Below are 20,824 nucleotides of genomic sequence, written 5' to 3'. Positions count from 1 at the left end.
GTAGTGCCAGGACATTACTTTTAGTGGAGCGTTTCACTAGTTGATCTGCGAAATACGCAAACAAAATAAAAAAACATCGAACCATTAAACCGAATATAAAATAAACCGGTCACAATTTTGTTTTACGTTCTTTCGACTTATTTTTCACAACGATTGCGCAACTGCTAGTGTTACTTACGCATTAAACTAATTTCACCCGAAGTTTCAATAGAAAATACATTATGGAAAAAGCTACTTCATTCTGAAAGTGATGCAATTTGATTCCGTGCACCCTTTAAAAATGCGTGATCTTAATGTGCGTATTTTTACCAGAGACCAATAGAGACTACCAACTCACGAAGAAACCTTCGATATTTTATGGCACATTAAGTACTAGATAATTTGAAGTAGTGGAGGTATGTTGGTCCCTTCAGTTCTGCCGACCTTCACGAAACAATCTAGTGTTCTGCTTTCTTTAAGATGGGAAAGTTGATAGAAATTCTTGTTTTATAAATACCGTTGCTACGTTGCATTCATAGCAACCCGGTTTCAAGCATTGTTTACAAAATCGTTTTTTTTTCTGGCCTGTACGTTTACAAAAAGGTTTAACCGTTTCTCACCTATGCGTTGATACACACTTATGTCGTTTTTCATTGAAAAACACTGGGGCGGTGGATTGCACTGGTTTTGCACTTTCTAGCAGAAGTGGGAATGAAACACGTCTAGTGGCCTGCTCTTCTGCTAGAAAATGTAACACCAGTGCAATCCACCGCCCCGGGGTTTTTCAATGAAAAACCCCATTAATTTTTCTGCCGAATCTCAGCTTTTTTCGCATCTTTTGCCGAAATCTCAACAGCTGAAATCTCAGCAAACAACTTTTTTGCTGAGATCTCAGTAAAAGTGTCGTTTGATAGCTGAGTCTCGGAAAATCAATCAAATCACCGAAAATCAGAAAACAAATTTCACTTTACTGAGACATCATTTTTTTAATTTGCTGACTACACAGCTGTTGGGAAATTGCCGAGCCGAATTGAGTGTGTAGAATGATTCCGAGTGCAATAAAGAACTAAGCGCTAAAACGATATGAAAAATGTATGAACGAAAAACCATGGTTAAACGACGCGTCAAGATTAATTCGTCGATGTACTAACCTCACAAACTTTTTGGTCTGTTGTTAAATGTTAAAAATTATAATAAGTCAACCTTTGAACATTTTTGTTGAATGGTATTTTTAATCTTCAATTTATACAATTGCTGTACACGGACCCATAAACTTAAATTACATCAATTTCGCAGGCACGTAAACATACTAACGTAACAGATGTTATTCTATGAGGCCAGAGGTAACTGATCTCTCAATTTCTATTTTAAATTACTTTTTTTTTATATCTCTAGCCAATTTTATGAACCTAGGTCACAGCACATAACATAGACATCCTTTCCATCCCCGTTGTTGCTGTTCATCTTGCGGATACCTATATCTTCTACCATGCCATTCAAATTCTCACAGAGGTACTTGATACAGGAAAGCCCACTTCAGTAGAGGAAACATTAGGTTATTCCATATAGACCTAATGCGTTTGATTTGAAATAAGTCATATCTGAATTTGCTTTTAATAGTTAGTTTTCCTTCATATTCTTGTATTAAGAAAGTTGAAAAAGCAGATTTTCTTGCAACTCGGACCTGTGAAAAAGAAATTTGGTTTATATGGAGAATTTCAAAATTATATTTTTACGGATCTCATATCTTCGGAGACCATCCTTAGGAAAAATTACGTTTCCGCGTAATTGGAATGGCACTTTGCAAGTTTCTACAGTGCTGCTGAAAGGAGCCTATAATGAGCCTTAGATGTGTATAACGTTACAAGTGAAGATACATATTGGAGCTGGTATCCATTTTTCACAACCATGAACTACACGATTTAGTCGTTTCTGCTAGTTGCCGTTGGTACTTGCAGTATCCTTCGTAAGAGTAGATTCCTCTGATCTACGCCCAACGTTGCAGATAAACAAACAGCTTGTCAGGAAAATTAACTCACTCTAATGCAAAGCATGCTCGATTATCCCGAATATCACCGCGTTGTCTGTTTGCGTCCTCCATCTCAATTAGTCCCTGGTTCTACGTTCATTCGGCTTCTTTTTCACAACGATTGCACAATTACTAATGTTACTTACGCCAAATACAAATACTAAATATTTGTATTTGCTTCCGCATTAAACTAATTTCACCCGAAGTTTCAATAGAAAATACCTTATGGAAAAAAATTACTTCATTCTGAAAGTGATACAATTTGATTCCGTGCACCCTTTATAAGTGCGTGATCTCGCAATGTGCGTAATTTACCGTTGCAGTTGCCTATCTCAATTTACGTGAGACAACTCTGCATACGAAAAGCCCAGGCAAAGGCAAAATTGAGTTCCTTGGTAGACTATGCCATTTCCCATCACTCATTCCGATTTTCTCTCAAAATCCATCTCAAACAAAATCTCTGTGTGATCAAACATGCGCGCGGCTGGTGGGTTCTCTAGAATAACAAACATTGAAAATCGTGCATTTGATTAACAGCTTGAGACTGATCGGACTGAATGGTTCAGTCGGCAGCTGGTGATCAACAAGAACGATTGGGTTCTAGTTTAACTTATATTAGCAAAGCATCATTTTATTATTTAAATGTTGTTTCGAGAATTAGAATAACTTTGAATGATGAGCACATATGCTTGCAAGGCCCTTCAAAATAAAGCGGTAATTTCATTTTGAATAGATATCAAAACAAACTGATAACAGAGTTTGTGGAACGATTGAATATGTGAACTTCAGAAGCGACTGTTGAGTGTCGTAAAGTGATATGAATTCAATACTGAGAGTGTGGGTGGTTCCTTTATATTTGAAAATAGATGATTCACATAAAACCCGTGGACATGCATTCGGCGGTAATGAATGCGTGTGAATCGAAGTAAAAAGATAAGATTGCCATGATTTCGTGGAGGATTTAGTCAATTCGTGACAGCTAAGCAACCTTTCAAACTATTTTTCTGGCTAAAATAAACTGCTCCTGTTTAAATCATTTGGATTACTCAAACCTTCATTTGTAACACTTCGGAAGATAAACCGCGATCAGCCGATATACCTATAACGGGTACTGCTGCGACTTTCTTTCCGTTGAATGGCATCGAAAGTATCCAGGTAAGATTGCCTTTTTTCTAGTGTTCAAAAATTTTGATGTCAGCCAAGCAAAATGTTTTTTTTTCATGATCCAAATCATGTGAATGTTTTCAAATGTCTAATTAAGCGATCTAGAACTAGTTCCCATTCTAAAACTAATAAATTTTGAGTTGAGTTTTATGTAATAAAGACAGAAGAGAGATATTTGGTACCGTTACATTTCACACTTAAAAAAACTCATGTTAAACTTCATCTAAAAATTCGTGCTTTGCCTTTTTTGAAATCGTTAAAAAATGTGAAATTAACGATTATTACGATCGCATATTTGTTTTATGCAAAATTCCCAAGTGGGAAAAATTTTGGACAAGACCGATTTCTTTGTGCATGAGGGCACATGCCTTACATGAAGTATGTTTTTTTTGTTTTAGTGTTTCGGATTCTCCTCGTCAGTAACTAGCACCATCTGGGTGTCCAGTTAGACTATGTATCTGAACTAGTACCTAAATTAGCACTAGTTAGACACTAAATTCCAAAAAGTCACACGTCTTGCGTGAACACTAAACCACTGGCTTATACCGAGTGATGTCTCGATAGTAAGCACAGAGGTTCTGTTTACCGACGAGGAATATGAACCGAAACTGTCTTTTGGTATGAGTACCAAACGCCTGGAATTATGCAAAATTCCCAAGTGGGAAAAATTTTGGACAAGACCAATTTATTTGTGCATGAGGGCACATGCCTTACATGAAGTATGTTTTTTTTGTTTTAGTGTTTCGGATTCTCCTCGTCAGTAACTAGCACCATCTGGGTGTCCAGTTAGACTATGTATCTGAACTAGAACCCAAATTAGCACTAGTTAGACACTAAATTCCAAAAAGTCACACGTCTTGTGTGAACACTAAACCACTGGCTTATACCGAGTGATGTCTCGATAGTAAGCACAGAGGTTCTGTTTGCTGACGAGGAATATGAACCGAAACTGTCTTTTGGTATGAGTACCAAACGCCTGGAATTATGCAAAATTCCCAAGTGGGAAATTTTTTTTTTTGACTTTTTGGAATTTAGTGTCTAACTAGTGCTAATTTGGGTACTAGTTCAGATACATAGTCTAACTGGACACCCAGATGGTGCTAGTTACTGACCAGGAGAATCCGAAACACTAAAACAAAAAAAACATATTTCTTGAGCGTTTTTTCAAAACGTCATATCTGCAATGAGTTACTCTCTTTGTTTACTTTCTCTTTCGATTTTTACGGCGTCACTATAACACTTTTCACTTATTTTACAGTACAGACCGAAAGACGGTGGTTTTAACTAGCATATTATGCAAAGAGTTGAGGGATAAATGTAAAAGTGACCGAATTATTAACAGAAGAGAAAGTAAACAAAGAGAGTAACTCATTGCAGATATGACGTTTTGAAAAAACGCTCAAGATTTGTTTTGTTTTCTATGGGATTTCTTATCTAAATACATTTTTACACTAAAATATCAAACTTTTAAATGCAATAAAGCATATTTAACCAAAATATTTTTTTACGATAAAGTAATTGTTGAAAAGTGGACGATAATTTTTTATCGTAATATTTATTGAATTCTTTCAAAACGTCATATCTGCAATGAGTTACTCTCTTTGTTTACTTTCTCTTCTGGTAATAATTCGGTCACTTTAACATTTATCCCTCAGCTCTTTGCATAATATGCTAGTTAAAACCACCGTCTTTCGATCTGTACTGTAAAATAAGTGAAAAGTGTTATAGTGACGCCGTAAAAATCGAAAGAGAAAGTAAGCAAAGAGAGTAACTCAGAAGTTTAGAAGAATTTTAAAGAGAGATTATGTGGGGAGAATCTTTATATTGCATGGCAATTTTGCAACCATGAATTTCAACAAAACGTTCATATGATGCAAATAATTAAATCGGCGGATTTGTTCATAAATCCAAAGAAGCAGCGAAAATGTGTTTTACCCATGTTTAATATGTGGTAAAACACAGCCGTGTGGTATCCGGCGGGCTGAAATCTCTCAAAGTATTTCAGCCTAGAATTGACCCACTGGTTTCTGTTCCCAAGCCGTAAGAGGCGACTAACAACAGATGTGGCTGTGGTCCACTAGAAGGTTGATAGCAGTCTATTATCTTTCTCCTAACTAAACCAGCCTAGAGGCCGTGTGGCATCCGGCGGGTTGAAGTATTTCAGCCAAGAATTGATCCACTGGGTTCCAGATTCCATGTCGTAAGAGGCTACTGAAAACAAGAGTCCTCGAGTCGAAGTGTTTCTCTATGCCGAGGACTGAATTGCTGTGTTAAGGGAATCTCTTACACAGTGTACGTTAGTTTCTTCGCAAATCGTGTGATTCAAATGATGGTCATGTCACTAATGCCCACTTTGGAGTTCGCTATAGGCGATTATAAGCCAACATGTTTGGTATCTTCTAGTAGTTATACAATATCAGCCGGTGATGAAATGTGCAATGCTCTCATCGACCATGGTTCGAGTAGCCCAAATTAATCTTCAGCATAGACTTACAGCGACTATGAACCTATCCCGCCTTTTGCAGGAAGCCGGTTCAAGAACCGTATGTCCATGAAGAAAACTTCTATGTTGAAAAGCTACTCAACCCCGTCTTCGTAGCTTACAAAAAAATGGCATGAGAAATCTACGCTGAATACCTCGTGCATATAAACTTGTGAATAGTGCCATCGATGCATATCTTGTATCCGACCTAAAACTTGTGATATTTGTGCTGTCACAGTCAATGTTGATTGTTGATAACATAAACAGGAAATACGTCTATTGTTCGGCATATTCGCCGAATTAATGAATTATCACCTACTGATGATTTCAAAATGGTTGTATCATACTGTGGCAGAAATGTGTCTCCACTCATAATCAGCGGTGATGCAAATACCCACTACATAATTTGAGGCAGCTCAGATATCAATTTTAGAGGCACCTAATTGATGGACTGTTTAAGCAGCATAAATTTGCATATACTTAATGTAACAAAACACCCATCATTTGCACGATCTGGTAGAGAAGAGATGTTAGTTGTAACTCTCTGCTCTGACTGTATTACGCATGAGTTGGCAAACTGGCTCGTACCTAATGAGTTCGAACCGTCGTTATCTGATCATAAGTTTTTAATCATTTTAACGCCTAGATGTGACAACCTCTTGCGGTTTTACGGTGTGATAATTACATTTTGAATAAGTGGTAAAAAATTGGATTTGATTGTGTGGACTTTGCTAGATTGTAAATTCCCATTCGTTTTGATGGAACCATTGATGCGTGTAGATCTCTTTTTGATCTTCGGGGAATCGAAAATTGAGTCACTTTCCACAACATCAGATGGTAATACTGATGGTAATTGCGAGAAACGTGCTCCTTCTAATGCCTTAAAAATGGGTAACAATTGATCAATCAAAGAAATGAAGAAATTTTTTTTATTTCAATTATAGAGGTTTTAACCTTAAGGTCATTCGCCTCTTCGGGTTAGAAAAATCACGTTGGAAAAATTTCTAACCCTATGTGCGGGGTCGGGACTCGAACCCAGGTGCGCTGCGTACAAGGCAATCGATTTACCAATACGCTACGCCCACTCCCCAAATGAAGAAATCTCGACAAACATATGATTACGGCCTAAAAGCCAACTGTCAAAATCCACTTTGAATGGAAATTCTAGACAAATCGTTATTAGTCGAACGCAGTTCACAACAGTTTATGAAAGAGAAAACTTTTCTCTTTCGTTTACTACCAACATCTGTGATTGGCGTGTAACGGTTTGTCCGGAATTTCCATTCAAAGTGGATTTTGACAGTTGGCTTTTAGGCCGTAATCATTTGTTTGTCGAGAAATGCTTCGGCACATTGTATGGAGTTTGCGAGTCTCAACGCTTATCGAGTTGTACCCTTCAAGCAAAAATGCTTAAACACTTTTGATTTTGTGATGCCTATCAAGCCTCTCGAATTCACATTTTTGAAGATAATTGTGTTCGTACACTTTCACCTTCAATAACCAAATGTAGCTGGTAAATTTTGAGAGATGACAGATGGGTACACAAAAATAGGCACAACTGTTCGACTCTTCCTCATACGCACAGATCTAAAAGTGATTCGAATTTAGTCCAACCACTTCTTGCTCACCCGTTCAGAGCAAGACAATGTCCGACCAGTGTACTTTCACTGCAGCCCAGTTAGCGAATGCCGGTTGCTAACCGGACTGACCTGTCAAATGCTAAAAGCTATCGGGGCGATTGCGATGCTAAAAGATAATCGGATGTTTATGTTGCGGTTACGAAGTCGATTAATTAATAGATTACCGAATAATATCGACAACTACTTCTCAACTTTTGCTCAGCGAATAATGAACCGACGAATCGCAAATTTTCCTAAACATCTTATGATCCAAGAGCCTAACGTATATAAGAGTATAATCCAAACAATCGTTGGACTATATGGGTTAAAGTTCGTGTATAATTTTTTTTATTAAGGTTACGACAACCTGATTCCTACCATGGAAGTTTTGGTACGGAATTTGAGTTATGGGATTTTAGTTGATCTATTGGACTTCAACCGTGATCACCGCAAAACTCTTAAATAAAAAAGGGTTTCGGGGGAAAAGCCATACCTCAACCAATTATCAATATATTTTTATAAACCTATGCTTGTTTATTTCACTGAAAAATGTGCTACCAAAATACTATACGTTTGATGTAATGAATTCATTACGTTATTCCTTCAAGTAAATTCAACATTTATTGACATTTTTATAGATTATAGTTACTATATTATAATATTTATAAGAATATAGGCTGCAGCCCAGTTACCGAACGCCTAGTTAAAAAAGCAGCCCAGTTTACTTTCTTTTGTAACTGTTAACTCGAAATAATCAGTCCATAAACCTTGAGTGTTTTTTCAAAACGTCATATCTACAATGAGTTACTCTCTTTGTTTACTTTCTCTTCTGTTAATAATTCGGTCACTTTAACATTTATCCCTTAACTCTTTGCATAATATGCTAGTTAAAACCACCGTCTTTCGATCTGTACTGTAAAATAAGTGAAAAGTGTTATAGTGACGCCGTAAAAATCGAAAGAGAAAGTGAACAGAGTAACTCATTGCAGATATGACGTTTTGGAAAAACGCTCAAGAAATACATTTTGGTTGAGGTTAGAAATTGTCTCGCTACAAAGCAACAAATGACATTGGATTCATTGTATGTGGATTTGATGTTCATGTTCGCTGTTTTAAAATCTAATAATGAGCAACTCAAACATTATTCACTGGAAAAAATAATGTATGATCGAGTCGATTCAATTATGTTTAATAATCCATCGTACTAACGTTGGAATGATTGTAGTCATCAAAATTGAGCATCCTGCACCGTGAGTGGCAAAAGCCTGTATACGCGGTGAGAGTACGTGACGCAGAGAGAGAGAGAGCATTATTAAATTTTGTTCACCACACGGGCAGCTGCTGCACTCTCGCGCTTTACTGTCAAAATTTGTTTTGCTTCGGAAAATGAGCGATTAGTGACAAGTGCTAGTGTGGTGTTTGTGGGAAATGGACCCAGAAGTGGCCGCGGAACAAATAACGATAGTAACTTGTGGATGGTAAGTAGTTTCTTGCCGAAACTTGTCAACTTGATGTTGTATAAATGTGTAGTGATAAACCAGAAAAGTTTCATTAAGGGAATATGTGTCGTTGAATATTTTCCCTAACATTGATTCTGTCGACTGGTATCGATTTTCAAATGAAAAGGATAAGATTGAGAGGACGTTGCCAAATACATGCCTCAACACCAACACACGGAGCACCCACGATGTCGTCAGCCCTCTCTGGCGATAAACAAACGTGCATATCGAATTTCTTGCAGTAATTCCAGGACCAGGACCTGGGCAAGAGAAGAGCGGTTAGCTGAGTTGGGCGTGGGGTGGAAAGAAAAATAGGTCATCGAACTAGCGAGGAATGGGTAGTCCTTCTTTACTGAGTGTTGATGGTTTTTGTTTGGAATTTCTTCGTTTTTTCTGCAGAGGTACTTGAAATATTTAACTCGATTATTCCTAATCCTGTTACATTTACAACTGAGATAATGTTGGCCGATGGGCATACTCCTTTTGATACGCCTGGAAAATGTTATAACTATCAACATTTTGTAACAATCCATCTGGTACCATTACGATGGCCACTTGTTACGTATGGCTTTGAATAAACATTATATTATTGAGTTCGTTCTAGAACAAGAGGATCACACAATTCCAGACCCGCATTTTAATATATGAAAACGTTCTGAACAGTAATTGGATTATGCTTCTGCTATAGTTCATAGTCAACTGCGATTCATTGTTTTACCAGTGTAATTGGTACGTTTGCTTTATGAAAGTAGTGAAATTCTTATTGCATTTTGGACGTAGACAGCGTTGGAAGATAAGTGAATTAAAAATTCACGAAAAACGATCGGAGGGTGTTAAACCAGAATAACCAATTATTGGAGTAATTTTTTAACCAGCTACTCACAGAAAAAAAAAATATGTTGGTAAAAAGAAGTTTTTCACTCTTAGCAAAAACAACCAACGCATACTCTTCGTTTGAAAATAAAACTTATTTTGATTACTATTCTTCATTAGCTTAAAAGGAAAACTTTTATTTTGATTATTATTCTTGATCAATTTAAAAGTTTTACTTTCAACCTAATAGTAGGCGTTGGTTGTTTTTTGCTAACAGCGGAACACTCTTTTACCAACATTTTTTCTTCTGTGTAGTGTAGCTTTCGATATTTAAAATTTTGACAATTTCCTGGGTCTTGGAACACTCAAAAACATTCACAGTTCTGTTTAATTAATTTAAGGTTGGTCAGAGAATGCGCAAAATTCGCAAACGAAAAAAGCAGTTTTTTTTCCACACCGTATGTCAGATTTTCATAAAAATCAATCAGCGTATGTAGAATGTTGTTACAGTACTGCTGATTGATTTTTATGAAGCTCTGACATACGGTGTGGAAAAAAACTGCTTTTTTCGTTTACGAATTTCACCCTTTCTCTGTCCAACCTTAAATGGCGAGCTTGTAAAAAATTCAGCCAACAGACGTCAGTGTTGGTCACAATCACTTTCTTCGGGTTAAGCAAATCTCTAGAAAAATCTAACCCTATGTGTGGGGAACTCAGGTGAGATGGGTATAAGGCAAACGATTTACCAACTACGCTTTGCCCGCTATTCTAGTTTTGGAGCACCCTGAGTTTTTCTTATTACATGTCAACTGTAAGCTTTCGTTCAAAATGAACTAATATTTGTCGAAAAAGTACTCTAACAAAAGTATCTCATCTCCAGAATCTCCATAATATTCTTTCCCAGTCGAGATAAGTAATTAATCAAAATAGCAACAATGGAAGTGTTTCATTTTATTCTACACTTCCACCGAGTGTACCGTGGGGTCGAACGTGGAGTTGGTCGTAGGGGAACCGCGGGACACACCGCAACAGTCCCCGACCGGCAAGGCTGGTCAGGTATGTCTCGTTCAGCTTTAATCTTTGCTATATCCATCCGCACCAATTTCGCTACTGCCCTTGAACCAACCCGTCTGCACTACGGCATGACGTACTCGTTAAACACTGACTACGACAATCTTGGCTACACGTCCTCGAATCCACCCGTTGCGTATCTTTTCGAAGATTATCACCAAATCTTCTACCTCGATCTGTTTCATCTCCTCGATCCACTTGCTACGACGTGCGATGATAGGAAGATATTTCCGCACCCACCGACGCCAAAATTGATAGGGATAGATTCCAGTTGTTCCTGCAGACTTAGCTTGGATCCATCAGCGTCTGCGTTACACCGCTCGAGCTCAGTAGAAGAAAGTGGTTCGGTGTTAGTGCTTCCTGTTGCGCCGTCTCCAGAGGACCGTATGTTTGCGGTTGCGAATTGATCACACTCTCAGTTCTCAGTAGCAATAGGTTTGTTCCAGTACCAGGAGAAACTGGAAGTACTCCGGAGAAAGTCGTTCCTGTACACTCATCTTCTCTTTTTTCTTCTGGTAGCAAACCGGAGTAAAAAGGAGCAAGAATTTGTTGCTCCTGTTTACTCCTGAGTGACTTCCGTGTGCTGGAACAAACCTAATATTGCCAGCTTTTCTTTGATTGGCGTTCGAGAAGACTCCATTGCAGTGAGAGCGACGTTCCCACGCGCTACCCATATAAGGTGCTCCAAATGGGTTGAACACCCATTTCGTATTCGCGTTTGTGAATGTTTCGGTAAACTGATGTTCGATTTTGTCCATCTCCTGCATAAGTTCGTTGCTCGATCCCACGAAATTCGTGCCCCTATCGCTGCGAATCTTCACAGGTGCTTCTCTACGTCCTATGAAACGCCTGATGGCCAACTTGCAGGATTCCGTTGAAAGTGGGTGAGCGACCTTGAGATAGATTGCTCGTTTGGTCACGCACATGAACTACGCTACCCATATTTTTGCGATAGTTCGATTCACCCGCACGACGATCTGCCCGAAATAGTCGTCGAATCTGAATCTGGTGAAACATCACCTTCAGATTCGCGCACAAAGCAACCCGTTTCGTTCGGAATTCATATAGAACATTGGGCAACGTATTTAGCAGATACGGCTCTTTCAACAGTATCGTTTTGAGTGCGACTCTATCCATCTTGGCCGTAGCCTCGCAGAAGATACGAATTTTGGACGGCTTCTTGGGATTGATGGCCACTCCTAAAGCCAAATACCACGTACACCGTTGATCCGATTCGTCGAGCTGTGTACCCTTTGCTTGATACTCGAAACAATTGTACGCTCAGATGAGCCCTCAGTCTTAAATCGCTGTCCGACCTGTTTGGTGGTTTGAATCCGATTTGGTTGTTGAACTTCCGCAGACTCAGGATGGGCGACTTCCATTACATGCATATGTGTAAACTATGATCTATATCCACTGACTTGTTCTGGCTGGATCCGTAAACCGTTTATCCCAAACGTGATTTATCTACAATCGGTTCTCCCGGTTAGCCATCGCGTAGCTTGAGTGTTGATGTAGTATGGGCGTTATTGTTTACGATGAGAATACGAGGTATCGCTTGATCGTAACCGTCGACCGGTAGACCCTTCAGGCACGGAAATGCTTCTGCGAGTCCCGTATACCGCAATGACTGTTGTGATAAGTCCTTACGATGCACACCCCAAGTAACCATAAGCATTAAGCCATTGCACTATATTGGCTATACATTTGCACTAATGTTGCATTGAAACTCCATTACAGCATTAACAACGCAATAAAGCTCTTTATTAGCACCAATAATGCACAACTGCACAGCCGACATATAGCATTATAGCTTGCTCTATATGCGTATATAAAGCTGATATAACGCGTACATGCTTCAAGGATCTTTAAAGCATGTAAGCTTTACAAGTGCATTTAATGCCATTATAGAGCATATAAAAAGCTGATATAATGCTATTGTAATGCTGTGGGTTTATTTGTTATGCAACTCTTCTTGAAGATTATATTCGGCATATTTCATTTCAATCGAACATATGCAATATAGTCCAGGAAGCAAACGCAGCGCACTTACCGTGAAGGACGAGGCAAGGTACCTCAGTTCGAGACTTACTAAAGGTAATTTTCGTAAACATTCATATCATGTGAGAACGAAAACCCATTAAGGATATTCATTACAATGCATTAGAACAGAGTCAATTACGGTTTTAAACAGAATATTTTATTTTAAAAATTTCCCTTTTTGCTCATCATACCGAAAGGAAACATAAGAAATGGTTTTAAAACCATGGCGGACAATGACAACCAACTGATGCTTTTTAATAGCATTAGTAGTGCCAATATAAGGCTTTCAAATTTGACATTTGTACGCTTTTGCTATATAATAGCATTAGTACTGCAGAAACGAGCTGTCAATCTCCGCACAGTAACAGCACTATATTTCGCCTTTTCTGGCATAATATCGGCATTAAATAAGTATTTAGGGCTTCACGGCTTTTTAGGACAGCTTTATATGTGGATCTAAAGCAGATATTAGGCTACGTTATAATGCTTATTGGTTACTTGGGACGTCCACCACAGAATGTCTTGATGTCCCTGACCGTCCTGCAATCTCCAATACAACCCTTTTCGAATTTGCCTCCGTCCTCTTCACATTTGCTATCCAATTAAGACACATTTTCCAACAACGCCTAGTTGCTTCGCCGCCTCTTCGTCGACTAGTGGTTTCTCGAACCCGTCGTCTAAGAAGGCGTACGCAGACACTGAACGATAGCGTCACAGGAATGATTCGAAACAGCGTCGTCTCCCGCGTGGAATGATGATTGGTAGCGACTTTGGAACCACTTGGTTTCGCTTCGACCAGTTCCTGTTTGATCACGCTTTTCTCGAACTGATTGATTCCTGCCGGCTCGCATGTCCTTTTTTCTTGTTTGCCGTCATCCCTGCCCAGTTTAGTATCATCCGGGTCCTGCTTTAAGTGCAGCATCGTATGATGGCGTCGTTGACAACCGTCTATATCGCATAGTTTGCGAATTTAGCGAGCTCTTCTTCTACGTGCCCCAAGACAAAGTCGACACAAACTGAGCTGTTGTATTAACTTCCAGTGGTCGTCAGCGGTTTTCTTACGAAACTCCAAACAAACTCTCACCTGATGCTCCGGGCTCTTGCAAACGAAGCACGCTTGGCTTGCTGACCGCGTCGCCTTCTCGACTGCGTCCGATAGTGATGTTCTTATCCTTGCAATTCCTCTGTTTCATCAGTTGCTCTTGTTGTCATACTGCGACGTAACGGTTGTATAGAGACCAGTCCAGCTTCATATGCGCTGCTAGTTTTTCTACCAACTCGAACAAAAGCATCGGGTTTTTGAGATACGCTTCATGATCGCTGAGATTCTGCACCGTCCAAACACTATCAGCGTGTCGAATCTATCCTGCTTTGGCGCTGGATCTTCTGCAGCAACACGAGAACTAGCAGCTCCGACATACCATACAGCGTCTCCAGTGTAACGAGAACATGTGGGTCACTTGCTGACGAAAGCATTCGACATTGCACCGACTCTAGGGCACGTCCCTTCAGCCACCGTTGCACAGTGGTCCAAAACGCGAAAAACGTGATCGTTTTGAATAACTTCGAAATGGTTAGTTATAGCGATTTACTATCTTCGGAAGAATTTATGACAATGAGACGCTCCATCTTTATAAGTCAAAAGTTTGATGATTAATCCTCCTATAAGTGAGATTCAAAATTTATTTCTCATATAATTAGAGATAGCGAATTGGTGTATTCTGCAAAGTTGTAGTAAATTCTTCTACAAGAAACTTTACTGAAGGTAGTAATAGTCTATCTTTAATAGTCTTTGAGATATAAAGCATTATTAGAGGAAATACCGAAAAAATCAATTTTTTCATTTTAACTTCTTTCCAAGATTTTTTGGAAGTTCAAAATGTTCTACAAAACTATCACAATTGATGAAATACAAAATTTCGGTGAAGGAAGCAACTTAATATGTTGAGCAGATTCTGAGATATCCACGATTTTTAGTCGAAAAATGGCCTACTTTGCACTCAAATAATTCATGAACGGGCAAAAACGGGCAAACCACTCTATATGTATTTGAAAGTACAAGAAAGATGCTGCAAGATTCTGTATGAATCACTTGTATCCGGTTGTATCCATGGCTCTGGTAGCTGGATTTAAAGAATATCATTTATTAGTCTAAAATATTGATACGAAACATATTCGGTAAAACTGTTGAGATACAGTGGTGGTACCTTCGGCAAAGTGTCGGGGAATATTCTTCTTAGAAACATTGCCGAAGACACCAGTTTGCCACCTTTACTAGTTTCTTAGATATGGTGCAATATTTATGGAAAGCCTACTAAAAGCGATTCATTCGGTAATCGCGCATGCTTTGATTACTTGTTTAGCATTGTCACTGTATAGCGTTACATATTCGGTGAACTGAAGAGTGGGACTATGTTCGGCATTCTATGTGGAATGTTCTCACAAGAGACATTGTCGAAGACAGCAGCTTTCTGTCTTGACTGGTTTTTAGATACAGTGCATTGTTCGGTGGTACAGAGAGTAATGCGTTGTCTTATGAGCCATATAGTCGAATCATAACAAGAAACGATTTTAAGTATAAGTAGGTTGTGTATTAGCTCTGAAATCGGTTGCAAAGTTTGTCAACACAGAAGGTCAAGTTCCACAATAGAATGTAGTACCAGGGCTTGGAACATTAATATAAGCAAACCGTTTACGTTTGCTATGAACGACTAAATTGAACACAGACAGTTGAATTTGTATTATTATGAAAGAAAGCCTTTTAAAAATTTGTTTATTGTCCACCATCGCGATTACTGCAAATACAAATCATTCGATCCAATAAACAACAACTGACGTAACGCTATACAGTGACAATGCTAAACAAGTAATCAAAGCATGCGCGATTACCGAATGAATCGCTTTTAGTAGGTTTTTCATAAATATTGCACCATATCTAAGAAATTAGTAAAGGTGGCAAACTGGTGTCTTCGGCAATGTTTCTAAGAAGAATATTCCCCGACACTTTGCCGAAGGTACCACAACTGTATCTCAACAGTTTTACCGAATATGTTTCGTATCAATATTTTAGACTAATAAATGATATTCTTTAAATACAGCTACCAGAGCCATGGATACAACCGGATACAAGTGATTCATACAGAATCTTGCAGCATCTTTCTTGTACTTTCAAATACATATAGAGTAGTTTGCCCGTTTTTGCCCGTTCATGAATTATTTGAGTGCAAAGTAGGCCATTTTTCGACTAAAAATCGTGAATATCTCAGAATCTGCTCAACATATTAAGTTGGTTCCTTCACCGAAATTTTGTATTTCATCAATTGTGATAGTTTTGTAGAACATTTTGAACTTACAAAAAATCTTGGAAAGAAGTTATAATAAAAAAATTGATATTTTCGGTATTTCCTCTAATAATGCTCAATATCTCAAAGAATATTAAAGATAGACTATTACCATCTTCAGTAAAGTTTCTTGTAGAAGAATTTACTACAACTTTGCAGAATACACCAATTTGCTATCTTTAATTACATGAGAAATAAATTTTGAATCTCACTAATAGGAGGATTAATCATCAAACTTTTGACTTATAAAGATGAAGCGTCTCATTGTCATAAATTCTTCCGAAGATAGTATATTGCTATAACTAACCATTTCGAAGTTATTCAAAACGATCACGTTTTTCGCGTTTTAAACCACTGTGCGTTGTAGCCTTGTCAGATTTTTTGTATTAGAAAACCCGCACACCATAGTAGAATTGGCGTACGCGCTGATGAATAGCGGCCAGTCTTCTATATTACCGGAAATGGTTGGCAATTCTTTGGCCACGACGTGTCTAGCTGCAAACTGTCTTGGGGTTGGATACCCAATGTGCCGCTCCATTAGGCCGTTAATTTTGTTCCTGCCGTCGCAACTCTTGTGGATATCGTTGTGACTCTGATGGATCACTTTGCGGTTAGAGGGCCAACCTTTAATTGTCCTCATCCTTCTTGGGTAGGTATTGATTGCATTGAATACAATCCTCTCAGTAGATCTGCCATTGTCAGCAGACCACTTCTTTGATCAGCATTGTTTCGATTCTCTTTGTGTAACCCGAATAGTAAAGTGGTTCATTGAGGACACGAAATCTCGATTTGTGTAACGACTGATGGATTACCCACTGAGGGCTGGTTGAGATACTGTGGGCCAACGCTTCGCACCTTAGGAATATGCGAGCTTTTAGCAAACAACTGCTCGGGATTAGCGTTCGGTCTACTAAACCTAGTTCCAGGATGACAGAGGGACGACGGGAGCGAGTTATGCATATTCCTTCTTGTTGTCGACACTTTCAGTTCGTTCCAAACTAATGTGATACCTGCCAGCGCCTTTCCAGTAACTTCCTTATTGCTTGTTGGTTGCTGCATACCGTCCTACCTATCTGGTGTTGTTCCGGTCGCTGTAATTTTTTTGTTATTCGGATCAATTTTCGTAGCCTGCTCTTGACTGCCGAACATCGCTGGATGCACTTTGCACGGATGCAACGCTCTTACAGTCGACATCACCTTCGTCCATTTCAATTACTTTCCGAAGACGAAAGGATTCGTTCATCGTTGTCTGTTCCAACTGCAGCTCTAGATGCTCGAGGGCTGCATCTTCCTATTATCTGCTGAGTCATTAGCGCTATCTCTCAAAAGAGCTTTCTGAGCATTTAGTTTTTCGAGGTCTATCCGTGCATTTCTAACCCTCGCGCTAGTACACCAGGTCGGGCTTGTTATAACGGGTTTTTATATGGTGTCTTCCGGACCACGGTGATGGTGTTTTCATGGGTTGGACGCATTTCAAACACTATCAGACCACCATGCAAAGGAGGTGGATTTTAACCATGAGCATGGGAAAATTATGGGCTTTTCGTTTGTTCGGGAAACCGTTACCCCCAACCCTACCACCGAGAGCCAAATGGTTTAACGTACGGAAACTACTAACTCAAGCTGGGGGACCAATCGGTCCAATGTTTGAAGTAAAACGTGGAACGAGCTGCAAAATTCATAAAAACTAGCTAATTCCCGTCGCGCATTGCTGCGGCTTTTAACTAAATAGGAGTAAAACACAATTTGTTCCGAAGCGCCAGCTGGCCAGCAGATAATCCCCAACCAATAGCACACAAACAAGCTTCATAACAAATGTCTACTACGTATATTTTTTACGGCAATACGTTAAGCCGTTTGGGAGTCCATAAGTCACTTACATACAAACATTGAGTTTGTATGTATGTGATTTATGGACCGCCACAGCTCCAAAACGCTTATAAGAGGCATTTTGGGTGGAATAGGTCCATTAGTAGGTATTGGGGCTGTGGCGGGAATCGCGATACTGTTGGGAATCTGTGATGACATCATCACAGTTCCTCGATGGTGGAGTCATTAACGCACCCAACTAGAGACTGGTAGATCCCAGGTTCGATTCCTGTTTGAGGACATATCTTTTCTCAGTGTGTGCAATAAAAGGTGAATTGTCACCGTTTCGGTCATTCTTTCTATTTTCCGTTGGACACGTTCCTCAAAATCTCGAAGAAAGGAAAAACAATACTCACGTCAAAACAAGTAATATATGTAAATTCAATCAACGGCTGGATTTGCCGTTAGCATTTACCGATGGGCTTTGAGGGCAGACTTCAATTTGCTTCCCTATAGCTTTATTCACCACCAAAGTCTCGCGGTGTCTAAGCTAGCGAATGGGATGCAAACAGTGATAATAATATCTCAAGCCTGATCGCGATCCGCTGGAGCTAAAAATGGACTAACGAGTGAATTCTGCCTAAGAAGGGAAGGTGACGATTCGCTAATAAGAAGTATTGGGGTGGAACGGGTCCATTAGTAGGTATTGAGGCTGTGGCAGGGATGACGATACTGTTGGGAATCTGTGATGACATCATCGCAGTTCCTCGATGGCGAAGTGGTTAACGCACCCAACTAGAGACTGGGAGACCGCAGTACAATGGTCGGAAACGCCAAAAAACGTGAACTTAGTTCACTAGAGGCCAAACCATCGAATATATTCACAGGGTGGAGATATTGTTCGTATGAATGTTCCCCACAATCTGATAACAATTGAAATTAGGCATGGCTTACTATGATCAAACTAAAAAAAATAATTTTTTATGCTGACGAGGTAGAATGTTGGTGTCTTCGACATAGTTTTAGAAATGCTCATAGTGAAAAATTTTGTTGAAGAATTTGAGCTTGTAGGATTAAAGGTTATCGATTCATAAGGCGTTTTCTATGGCAACCCCCTTAAATGTATTTTTTTTATATAATAATTTTATTATATTTTTCATTGTGACTTCTCGTGCAAAACTACATAATATTGTCGAATACTGTATGTAAAAATACTCATTCGTTTCAAAGTTATTGAGGATTTTTACAAACGCCTTATAAATCGATAACCTTTAATCCTACAAGCTCAAATTCTTCAACAAAATTTTTCACTGTGAGCATTTCTAAAACTTTGTCGAAGACACCAACTTTTTACCTCGTCAGTATGAAAAGTTAATTTTTTTAGCTCGATCATAGTAAGCCATGCCTAATTTCAATTGTTATCAGATTGCGGGGAACATTCATACGAACAATTCCTCCAAAGACACCCTGTGAATATATTCGATGGTTTGGCCTCTAGTGAATTAAGTTCACGTTTTTGGCGTTTCCGACCACTGTGCGCAGGTTCGATTCCTGCTTGAGGACATATGTATCCTCTCTCAGTGCGTCCAACAAAAAGTGAATTGTCACCGTTTCGGTCATTCTTTCGGTATATACAGTGACACAATCTCATTTTCGTACACCGCTATGCGGAATGCTTATATGAATTTTACAAGTAAAAAATTAGTTTACAAGACATTTTATTTATGTTGAAATATTTTACTAGACAGCATAGGGAAGATACAATAATTATCTTTGTACTACAAATGCTCATTTTTACAAAAAAAACATAATTTTAAAGATAGTCAAATATACACGCAATCTCATATTCGTACAGTACACATATTTTTTCAAAAATCAATTAAAATTTCTATAATAAATATTCAATATGGTACCTATTATTTGTAATTACAGTTTTCAATCATATTGGAATGCTGACCACTAGTTTTTGTGTGCATTCAACTTAAATTTTATCCCATTCTTCTAAATAGTAGTTTCTAAGCTCATTCCCATTATAATCCGGATCGTTTCGCACTTTTCATCCAAATACTCCCATTTATTTTTCTAATCAGTTAATAAACGGGGTCCGCAGTGGCGAATCCATAACATTTAAACAATTATAAATTAACTCTAAACGTTTTTTGCACGCCTTATGCTTTAGGTTCTTCTCCTGATCGAATTTCCAATATCCATCATTTTTTAGTAAAAGTACCATTTTACGGAAGCTTTGCTTTAAAATTTATTTTAAGATATTCATATTAAAATACACATTCTGATCCATCATTCCATCAATGAAGACCAAATTTCTAGCACTTCTAGTGGACATATAATACCCCATACAATAACACCACTGTCCCTGCGCTTGGCTGCTGTTATAAGACTATTACGTCCAGGTCTGAGTTCGAATTTCTCCACTCTAAACAACAGCCATTTGAGTCAAAGATGTTGAATTTGGATTCGTAGACAAAGTTTAACATTTTTCCAATATTCCGATAAAATGTTTCAATGTTGTTTAGTGTATAAAAATCAATTCTTTGTTCTTCTCATTGATGAACAGCTTCTTGCTCAGAACACAGGCATTGTAATTGTCCGTTCTCCGTACATTAAGAGCCGTACCAGCAGCAGAGTTATACTTAAATGCTATGATTCTATTTATTTACCATGTATATAACATTAATTACTCGATTTTCCCAAATTTTAATTAAAAATCGTTTATCTATCATCGTAATTTTTTACAGCTCAAGTTTTTCGCAATATCTGTTCTGCATTTCGCCACATCAAAGTTTTTAACAACATGTTAAATAGTTGGATGCAACCTTTGAACAATTTCATAGATTTTATGAAGTGATTTAGCTTCATTTTGGTGAGTAATAATTAGTTTCCGTCCCATAATGGCAGTTAGTTTACTTTTTTAACCATTTGAGGGAATTTCTTAAACTAGTGTTGAGGAAACTGTG

General features: G+C 38.5%; 1 protein-coding gene across 4 annotated transcripts in view; it reads left to right on the top strand.

Moving 5' to 3' along the window:
• The first annotated feature begins 2,582 nt into the window (after nucleotides 1-2,582).
• The window catches only part of LOC131689485 (uncharacterized), a 55,556-nt gene continuing 37,314 nt past the window's right edge, over nucleotides 2,583-20,824 (top strand). Inside the window, exons 1-2 of one of the 4 annotated variants that reach the window (XM_058974593.1) lie at nucleotides 8,694-8,751; nucleotides 20,606-20,730. The gene's annotated coding sequence lies outside the window, so the exon portion shown is untranslated. Of the gene's footprint in view, nucleotides 2,723-2,750; nucleotides 3,164-8,636; nucleotides 8,752-20,605; nucleotides 20,731-20,824 lie in introns of those variants that run through there. The other 3 variants (XM_058974594.1, XM_058974592.1, XM_058974591.1) reach the window with 3 other exon arrangements.

This window comes from Topomyia yanbarensis, chromosome 3 (assembly GCF_030247195.1).
Source record: "Topomyia yanbarensis strain Yona2022 chromosome 3, ASM3024719v1, whole genome shotgun sequence".
In the NCBI taxonomy this organism is placed as follows: Eukaryota; Metazoa; Arthropoda; class Insecta; order Diptera; family Culicidae; genus Topomyia; species Topomyia yanbarensis.
The sequence above is the reverse complement of the archived record's forward strand: the minus strand, read 5'-3'. Positions and strand labels throughout refer to the sequence as shown.